Source organism: Carlito syrichta, unplaced genomic scaffold, assembly GCF_000164805.1.
Source record: "Carlito syrichta isolate Samal-C Ts95f unplaced genomic scaffold, Tarsius_syrichta-2.0.1 Scaffold307189, whole genome shotgun sequence".
NCBI classification, from domain to species: Eukaryota; Metazoa; Chordata; class Mammalia; order Primates; family Tarsiidae; genus Carlito; species Carlito syrichta.
The window spans coordinates 240,368-250,823 of record NW_007251285.1 but is presented as its reverse complement, the minus strand read 5'-3'; the positions used below and the strand labels follow the sequence as shown (position 1 = coordinate 250,823).

Genomic DNA, 10,456 nt, shown 5'->3' with positions numbered 1-10,456 from the left:
GTTACAATGATAAAATCATAAGTCAAAATAAGCAAAAGAGAGAAGTGCGAGAAGGAAAATAGATATACATACCAACTATCAGGTGAGAAAGAGACACAGGGCCAGGAAGAAGTGAAGAAAGACAGGTAAGAAAGATTCCCTAAAGAGTACTGATAGCTACACAGAGACAGGCCAATAAAATCAAGGAAAAGTGTAAGTCAGAAGGTAAACACCAAATGTGATCTAAGCCAACAGTTTCAATGATAAAATCATAAGTCAAAATAAGCGATCAGACTAGAGTCACTTCTCTGATCTCTGATTCTGGCCTCTCCCTTTTGTTTTTCGTTGCAGCATAGGGGTGGGGCTTTGTCTCCTGTTTCGTGCTGTTGCCTTAGGAACTGAGGTAAAGTTTGTTGATAGGTGGGCAGGGCAATGGAAGTCTCTGCCTGGAGAATAGCAAGGTAGTGTAAGCAGGTCTGTTTGTCTCCACTTGTCTGGGTCCCCCGGCTTGGGGTCTCTCACTGAGTGCCTTAGCCAGGGTGGACCTGGAGTTCCAGAGCTCCAAAGCTCCAAAGGGCAGGCAGTGGGCAGCGAAAGTGGCTCTGGGTCCCCCACAGGGTACTTCAGCCAGGAATGGGACCAGTGTCTCTGAGGGGCAGGCGCCCAGAGCCTCCCTGTGTGACCGGTGGCTTGGTACCAGGTGCTGGGCTGGAGACAATGCAGCCGGGGAGGGAGCTGGAGGGGGCTGGGACCAGAGACTCCCACACACGCAGTAGAACAGCAGTAGTGGGGGGGGCACAATATCTGGCCCTGTGTGGGACTGAAATTCCCGGGCTGGGGGATTGGGGAAGAGAAGTAATAGCCTTTTTGGGAACTCACGTTCAAAGAATCTCACCAGTTCACCTATTCCGTTGCCATCTTGCTTCTCACCCCAGATATAATTTCTAACCTATAGTTTTGAGTTTCTATCTGGTATGATTTCCCTTTAGTCTAAAGAGTAGAGCATCCTTTTTTTTCTTTTGGCATTTCTCTAAGTTGATGACAAATTCTCTAAGTTTTTGTCATTTGAAATGCCATTATTTTCTCTTTATTATTTTATCTTTTTAACATTTTATTTTTCTTTTTGTTCAAATGTTATTTTTAAAATGTGGGATATAATTCAGCGTTCGGTATACAAATGTTCATTATGCAGGTACCCTTGTTGATGAGGTGTACCCCTCCATCCCCTGGCAATTTCCCTCAACTCCCAAACCCATCCCCCACTTCCTTAGCAGTTTTCCACTACTGCCAATCCCTTTCTTATAGTATTATGATAATTGTTCAAGGTCCGCTTCTAAGTGAAAATATATGGTACTCTGTTCTTTATTTCTGTGACAGATCACTAAGTATGATAGACTCTAAATCCATTCAAGTTGCTGTGAAGTCCATATGTTTGTCCTTCTTTATGGCTGCATAATATTCCATTGTGTATATGTACATTTTTTAATCCAGTCCAGCTACAATGGGCAGCATGGTTGGGCCAGGTTTTTGCTATTGTGAATAGAACTGCAACAGATGTGCATGTGTGCAGGTATCTTTTTTTGTGAAATGATATGCATTCCTCTGGGTATATTCCCAGTAGGGGGATTGCTGGGACATATGGAAGGTCAATTTCTAGTTCTTTCAGAAATAGCCATACTGTTTTCCAAAGAGGTTGCACTAGTTTGCATTCCCACTAGCAGGATAGAAGAGATCCTTTTTCTCTGCATCCTCTCCAGCATCTGTTGTTTGTTTTGTTAATAATGACCATTCTAACTGGGGTTAGGTGGTGTCTCAATGTGGGTTTGATTTGCATTTCTTTGATGATTAGTGAGGCTGAGCACTTTTTTAATGTGTCTGTTGACTGCCCATATATCTCCTTTTGAGAAGTGTCTATTCATGTCTTTTACCCGCTTTTCAATGGAGCTGTTTGTTTTTTTCCTTTCAACGTGTTTGATTTCCTTGTAAATCTTAGATGTTAGGACTTTGTCAGATATACAGTTGGCAAATATTTTTTCCCCGTTTTGTGGGCTGTCTCCATGCTCTCTTTATGATTTCTTTTGCTTTGCAGAAGCTTGTCAGTTTGATGAGGTCCCACTTGTCTATCTTATTTCTTGAGGTATGGGCATTTAGGGTTCTTAATAGGAATTGGTTGCCAGTTCCAATTTTCATAAGGGTGTCTCTTGTATTTTCTAAGATTCTTATACTTTGAGGTTTTAGGTCTTTGACCAATTAAGAGTTATTTTTTGTGTATGGTGATAGGTAGCGGTCCAATCTTTTGCATGTGATCAGTCAGTTTTCCCAGCACTATTTGCTGAATAGGTTCTCCTCTCCCCAGTGGTTGTTGTTGGAGACTTTGTTAAAGATGAGTTGGTTGAAAAATTGAGGCTTCGTTTCCAAATCTCTGTCCTGTTCCATCGGTCTATGTACCTGTTCTTGTACCAAAACCAGGCTATTTTTATTATTGTAGCCTTATAGTAAAGTTTGAAGTATGGAAGTGGAATGCTTCCTGCTTTGTTTATTTTACTAAGGATTGTTTTGGTGATTTGTGGTTGTTTATGTTGCCATATGAATTTCGGTATTGTCGTTTCCAGGTCTGAGAACAATGATGTTGGTAATTTAATGGACATTGTGTTGCATTTCTAAATTGCCTTTGGTAGGGTGGACATATTAACAATGTTGTTTCTTCCTATCCATGGACATGGAATATTTTTCCATTTGTTTGTGTCTTCTTGGATTTCTTTGAGCAGCGTTTTGTAGTTCTCATTGTAAAGGTCTTTTACTTCTCTGGTTAGGAAGATGCTGAGGTATTTAATTTGGGGGGTGGCTACTGTGAAGGGGGTTGTGCTTTTTATTTGGTTCTCTGCCTGCTTGTTATTGATGTATAAGAATGCAACTGTCTCTTGCACATTTATTTTATAACCCGAGTCTTTGCCAAAGTCCATTATCAATGCAGGCAGGTTTTTGACAGATTCTCTTGGATTTTCGAGATATAGGATCATATCATCGGCAAAGAAGGATAACTTGACTTCCTCTTTTCCCATTTGGGTACCCCTGATTTCCTTCACTTGTCTAATTACCCTAGCTAAGACTTCCAACATGATGTTGAAAAAGAGGGGTGAGAGTGGGCAGCCTTGTCTTATTTCGGTTTTCAGGAGAAATGTTTCCAGTTTCTGTCCATTTAGCAATATGTTAGTTGTGGGTTTATTGTAGATGGCACTTACTATTTTGGGGTATATTCCTTCTATTCCTAGGTGCTTAGGGGTTTTTATCAAGAAGGGATGCTGAATTTTATCAAAAGTTTTTTCTGCACCTAATGAAATAGCCATGTGGTTCTTGTTTTTATATCTGTTGATGTATTTAATTACATTTATGTTCTTGTGAATGTTGAACCACCAAGCATCCTGGGGATGAAGCCTGCTTGGTCATGGTGGATGGTTTCTGAGATGTGTTTTTGGATCCGATTTGCTAGAACCTTGTTGAGGATTTTTGCACGTATGTTCATAAGGGATATTGGGCCTGTAGTTCTCTTTTTTTTAATGGATCTTTACCCAGTTTGGGTATCAATGTGATGTTAGCTTTGTAAAATGACTTTGGGAGAATTCCATCTTTCTCAATTGCCTGGAATACTTTCAATAGGATTGGTATCAGCTCCTCCTTGTACGTTTGTAGAATTCTGCTGGAAAGTCATCTGGTTCAGGGCTTTTTTTTTTTTTGTAGGTAGTTTTCTTATAACAAAGTCAATTTTCTGGGTTGTTATTGGTCTATTTAGTGTCTCAATATCTTCTTGTTTCAACCTGGGGAAGTTGTGTAATGTCAGAAAGTCCATTTCATTTAGGTTATCAAGTTTATTTCCATATATGTGTACATAGCAATATCTGATAATCTTTTGTATTTCTTCGGGGTCAGTTGTGATTTGATCTTTTGTATTTCTGATTGTGTTTATTTGGGCTTTTTATTGCTTTTCCTTGGTCATTCTGTCTAGGGATCCATCAATCTTGTTAATTCTTTCAAAGAACAAGTTTTTTGCTTTGTTGATGCTTTTTATGATATTTTTGTCTTCTATGTCCCACATTTGGGCTCTTATTTTGGTGATTTGGATTCTTCTGTTAAAGTTAGGGTTTTGGCGGTCTTTCATTTCCAGTTCTCTTAGGTGATTTGTTAGTCTCTCAACTTGTGATCTTTCCATTTTCTTGATGTGTGCTCATAGAGATATAAATTTCCCTCTTAGAACTGTTTTCATAGCATTTCACAGGTTTTGGCAAGATGTTTCTTCATTTTCATTTGTTTCCAGGAATCTTTTAATTTGTGCTTCGATTTCAATGTTAACCCAGTGGTTGTTCAGAATCATGCTGTTTAGTGTCCATGTTTTTGTGGACTTTGGGAAAACTTTATTGGTGTTGATATTTATCTTTATTCCACTGTGGTCTGTGAAGGTGCATGGCAATATTCCAACCTTATGGAATTTGTTTATGCTAGATTTATGACCAAGGATGTGACCGATCTTGGAGTACATTCCATGTGGTGATGAGTAGAATGTATATTCTGTGGTTGTTGTGTGGAATAATCTGAAAGTATCTATTAAGTGCATTTGGTCAAGTACCAAGTTGAGATTCTGTATCTCTTTGTTGAATTTTTGCCTCAGTGATCTATCTAGGGCTGTTAGTGGGGCATTCAAATTCTCTGCTATAATAGTGTTAGAGTCAATATTTTTTTTAGTTTACTGAATAGTTGCTTTATAAATGCTGGTGCTCCTGTGTTGGGCGTGTATATGTTTAGGATGGATATTTCTTGTTGATGGATTGAACCTTTTATCATTATGCAGTGCCCTTTTGTATCTTTTTCCATTTTGTAGAGCTTAAAGTTTGTTTTGTTTGATATTAAGATCAGGACTCCTGCCTTCTTTTGTGATCCATTTGCCTGGAAACTCATTTTCCATCCTTTAACTTTGAGTCTGTGTGTGTCCCTTGTAGTGAGATGAGTTTCCTGGATGCAGCAAATAATTTGATCATGGTGTCTTATCCAGTTTGCCATTCTGTGTCTTTTCAGTGATGAATTTAGTTCATTCACATTCAGGCTGATTATTGAAATGTGACTGTTTATCCTTGTCATGAGGTTCTTAGAAAGTTTTTTCTTTGTTTGCTTGTTTTCTTTTGGCTTTGGGGTTGATGTATGTGTGTTTTCAAGTTTCTTGTTGCATTGTATCCTCTGTTGATTCTGTGCTCTGCTGTTCTCTTGGGAAGTGTGTGGTCATTCTTTTTTTTCTTTCTTCTGTGCTTAATACCTTTTTAAAGTGTCTCCTGTAGAGTTGGTCTGGAAGCTGCATGATCCCTTAGGGATTGGATATCTGGGAAGGATTTTAATTCTCCATCACTGATGAAGGTGAGCTTTGCTGAATAGGAAATTCTTGGTTGAAATTGTTTATCTTTGAAGACTTTGAATATAGGACTCTAGTTCCTTCTTGTTTTTAGTTTTTCTGCCAATAGGTCTGTTTCTATTCTGATTGGTTCTCCCCTGTAGGTAGTCTGACCTTTCTCTTTTGCTGCCTTTAGGATTTTTTCTTTTGTGCCTACTTTGTGTAGGCGAATTACTATTTTTCTAGGGGTTGATCTTCTTATTTGGTGTCTTATGAGAGTTCTCTGTATCTCCTGTGTTTGACTGGTCACATCTCTGGTGAGATGGGGAAAGTTTTCTTGAATTACCTCCTGGAATATTTGCTCAAAGGTGTTCTTCATTTCCCTTTCTTCTTCTGGGGTACCAATAGGGTATAGGTTCAGCCTCTTGATATAATCACACATCTTTTGTAGGCTTTGTTCTTTCTTTCTGAGTTTTCTTTCTATGTTTTTTACAGCTCTGGTTAATTCCATGTTCTGGTCTTCAAGTGCTAAAATTCTTTCTTTGGCTAGATTAATTCTGTTTTCCATGCTTTTCATCTTGTCATTTATTTCCTGGACGGAATTTTTTATTGCCAAAATCTCTGTTACAAGTTCTTTCAGTGGGTTGCATTTTGTCTTTCTTGAGTCTTATTCACTCTTTCCATTCATTTCCTAATCCCTGTCATATTCAGGGGCCAGTCATTGGTGACTTTCATTGTTTGGGCTCCAAGCTCTGATTTTTCAGGATATTTCTCCTTGTTAGTCTTGAATACCTGTGGTCTTCCTTTGGTTCCTCCTCATTTGTGACAAATCTCTTACCTTTCTCTTTGGTTCCATTATTCAGTGTCGGTGGGAGAGGCTTTCCCTTCTGATGTTTGCTCCATCCTCTATTCTTCCCTGATCCAGGCTCTGGATTTGTTCTGTTTTGAAAGGACTGTGAGTGGTATGCTTTTCTGCCTCTTATAGTTTTGAGAATTTTATAAGGTGGAGAATGGGGAACTAAGATTCAGAAACTACTTGGAGATTCCAATGTTCACTGATTGTGGTATGTGTTTCCTGAGGCCCACTCCCCACTGCCACTCTATATGATGATGCAAGATACAGTGACAGTAATAAGGAGCACAGAGAAAAACAGAATGAAATAAGATGGACAAGATATTTTTAAAAAAAGAAAAAGAAGAAAAAAACACAGAATAATGAAAGCAGAAACCAAAGCAGAAAACAATTGAACACACACACAGAGATACACACACACACACACACCCCAAAACAAACTTGAATAAAACAAAGTGGAACAAACAAACAAAAACACCCAGGAAAACTAAACACACACACACATGCCTCGCACAGGATGAATGGAGAAGAAAAAGAGAAAAGTTGGAAAAACAAAAACAACAAAAGAATTCAGATTGAACCTTCACACATATATTGATACACCTTAAACTAAAAAATAAAAATTAAAAAAGGGAAGAACAAAAGAACAAAAACAATCCAACAACAACAAAAAAGCTGGAAGATGAACACTCAGTCATTCACATACACACATAAACAAAAAGCAAAGCAATAAACAAAAGAAAGGAAAAGAAAAAAGATGGGAATGCAAATCAAACTCTCACATACACATTCATACACAAAGGAAAAATATTTTTTTAAATAGCTGAAATAACAAACAGTCAAAATTTTTTCTAAATGTTAAAAATTAAAGCAACAACAACAGAAAACGCTGCTCTCTTGTGACAGACTCTGTAATCATTCCTCTCATCTCCTCTGCTATATCCTGCAGAGCTTCCACCTCTTTCAGTCTCTCCCCAGTGTCTGGAGCAGGGAAGGAGAAGGGGCAGTGGGGGAGGGTGGGGCTGCAGTCCCCCCTCCCACTCTCATATGGTCAGGGAGATTCCCTCCAGTGGAGAGATGTGGGATTGTCTTTTTCCCAGGTATGTACTCGTGGGGAGTGCCCCAGCCAGACCTATCCTGGAATGGAGTTCTCCTATTGTGACCTACTTCCAGGCTCTGCCTGGGTTTGTCCCTCTCAGTCCCAATTGTGTGGGTTTGACATCCAGAGGATTGTTGGGGAGGAGGGGGATTGGGTCAGCCCCAGACTCACTAATTATCTCTTTGGTGTTCTTCCTCATTCTTCCTGGCCACATCCTTTGTCCCATAGCTGGATCAGGGTAGGGAGTGGGGCACCTGAGACTCAGCATTCATCTGGTCCCTCCAAAGCTTTTGCTTTCAGGATATTCCCTCTAGGTCACAATCAACCCAAGTGGTTAATCCGCAAGTCACAGAGATCAGGTCTCTTGTTTCATGGTGAGCAAGTTGGAGTACTTTCTTGTCCCGCCTTCAAGATGGCAATAGTCCCAACCTCTCCAGTGGGACCCTGCCTCTGAGCTCCCTCCACAACCCCTGCTGCCAGTGTCCAGTCAGGTGCTGAAGTGGTGAGGCAAAGCCTGGAGCTGGCAGTCTCTCCTGCTGCAGTGGTGTGGCCAATCCTGGAGCCAGTAGTCTCTCCCTGCCACTTCTTCACAGGAAAATTTTTGTCCATTTTTTAAAAAATGGTGCTTGGCTTCTTAACATTTTATTATTGAAATGTTCAAACATAAGAAAAGTTTTTTAAAAACCTTATAGTGAACATTAATGTCTGTCCCTAACAACTGCATTAGACAATTAACATGTTGCCATACTTGTTACAGCCTATTTATCTATCCATAATTCTATCCAATCATTGATCCATCTTATTTCTTCATGTATTTTAAAGTAAGTTGCAAGTTTCATCCCCAGTTTTCCAAGATAATTTCATTGAAATCAACTTCTAAGTTGTTCTTTTTCCCCCCCACAAATATGTGTTTTTATTCATCACTTTTAAAAGCCTGGATTTTATACAGATTCCTTGGACTGGTTGTTGAAATCCATCAGTTCATTCAACTTTAGCTCTTGTCTCATACCCAGTAGCTTTTCCAGAACTACTACCATCACCATGCAATGCCATGCATTTTCCCAATTCAAACTTGGACTTCCTCAGCATTTTTAGTATACTTTTTTCACAAAGACATCATGAAGAGGATAAATATATTGACAAGCCTTTTCTGTCTTTTCCAATGCTGTATAGAATCAACTTATTAACCACTTCTGTCAAGTCATTTGTCTGTACTTCTCAGGTCATGATTTCCAGTATCTTCTTCCAGATCTGGTGGACCTATTGGTGCTGAGCATAAAAGGTCTTCCATATCAGATTGTTGCATTTTTTAGTAAAGCCAACACAGAACAGATGAAGCAAATAACCATTTGTAGTCTTGATATCAACATGAGCTTCAATCATAGTCAGCCATTTTTTGACCATGGAGCACATTTTCTTACGGGTGAAGTCCATGCCATGGAAGTTAGTCAAAAAGTTTTTGTCCTAAACATTTTCAGTAATCAGCCTGAATTTTCTAAATATAACTTCATCATTCTGAAGATCAGCAAGACTTCCTTCACACACATGACCCCTGAAGCCATCAGATGCAATTTTGTTCCTTGAGTCTTGGTGACTACTATTTTGCCAGTATTTCTTATATTGAATACACAGGTAAAGTTTTCATATCATACCAATCTTTCTTAGAAAATTCGTCAACCACCTTCTTCTTGGCTTCAAAAATGTGTAAGTTGTCCATTTTTCTTCAGTACCTTTATCTCTGTTCTTTAGATTACAATTTTTCTATTGATTGCCTTAAATTAAATGACTGTCACTTCTTCCATCTCCATTCTGTTTTTAAACCTACCTAAATAATTTTAAATTCAGATATTATACTTGTCAACTACCAAATTTCTGCTACATTTTCTTTTACTGTTTTTATTTATTTTCTGATTTTTTAAAGTTCATATTTTCTTTTTAATTATTTGTACATACTTTCCTTTAATTCTTTACTAATTCAAAATCTGAAGCACACCAGAGTTAGGTTCTATTGTTTACTTTCCTTTTTCTTGACAATTTATACATATGTGTGTGTGTGTGTGTGTGTGTGTGTGTGTGTGTGTGTGTGTGTTTGTGTATGCACACACACACAGATGCACACATCTTTGAAACTTTTTGTTATATATACCTGACATTATTAAATGATCAGATTTAGATTCTATTATTTTCATCTGAATTGTGGTGATCTTTGTTATCACAGAAAATTCTATTACTGATTGGTTACCTTAAAATTGCTTAGATTTGTACTAATATTTTATTGTGATAAATCTATAAAAAACCCAAACTGTTTAGGAGGTCCCTCTAATTTGATAATACTTGCCTTTCAAATTCTGTCTCTCTTATGGGCCTTCTGATTACCTGGTTTTAATCTTTTTGGGGTAGAAATAGGGGAGGATTACTAATCTTAAAGTAAGACTTTTTTGTGTCTTTGATAGACACCCACAGTTGCAGTTCTTCATGCTTAGAGTTCTTCTTGCTGAGCTAGACTTACAGCAAAGAAAGTATCTCACCCAAATTGATTTTTACAATCTTCTGATGTTCCCTGCATCTAGAACAGTGGATTACAATTGACCAGTGAAATTTAAGAAGAAGCAATATTAAATCTATCTCTCATATTTAAAAAATGTTCACAAATAAAGAATGATTTGTCTCTGTAGTAGAAACTCAAATACACAATATTCAGAGGAACAAGAATCTCAGTAGCAACCAATAATGTGATTGGCTTATTTTAATAGAAAGAAAAATATCATGAAGTCTTAGGCTATGTTAATAGATACCTAAGATTCATATCAAGGAAAGCAATAACCCTGCCACACATGACATCTTTAAGAAAATATTGTGCTCTTCTGGACTTTACACTTGAAGAGCAATATAAAGGAATTCTCAAATGTTTAGAACAAATTAACTGAGATAGTTTATGTTCTAGTAAATTGGGTTCAAAAAAAGAGCTGCATATTTTAGCTCATAGAAAAGAAAAACTAGGAGTGTGGTGGTGCAAGATATCTGACTTTAAGCATTCAATCATTTGAAAGCTTGTCATGTGAGATAGGAAAGAGTCTATCCCATAGGACAGAACTCAAAATACTAGATCAACAGAAGACAAACTATAGCTCAAGGTATGGAAGGATTCTAT

At 38.0% G+C, this 10,456-nt stretch overlaps 1 pseudogene; it reads right to left on the bottom strand.

The window, feature by feature from the left end:
• Nucleotides 1-8,181: 8,181 nt before the first annotated feature.
• Nucleotides 8,182-9,022, bottom strand: LOC103266462 (annotated as a pseudogene).
• Between the last annotated feature and the right edge of the window lie 1,434 nt (nt 9,023-10,456).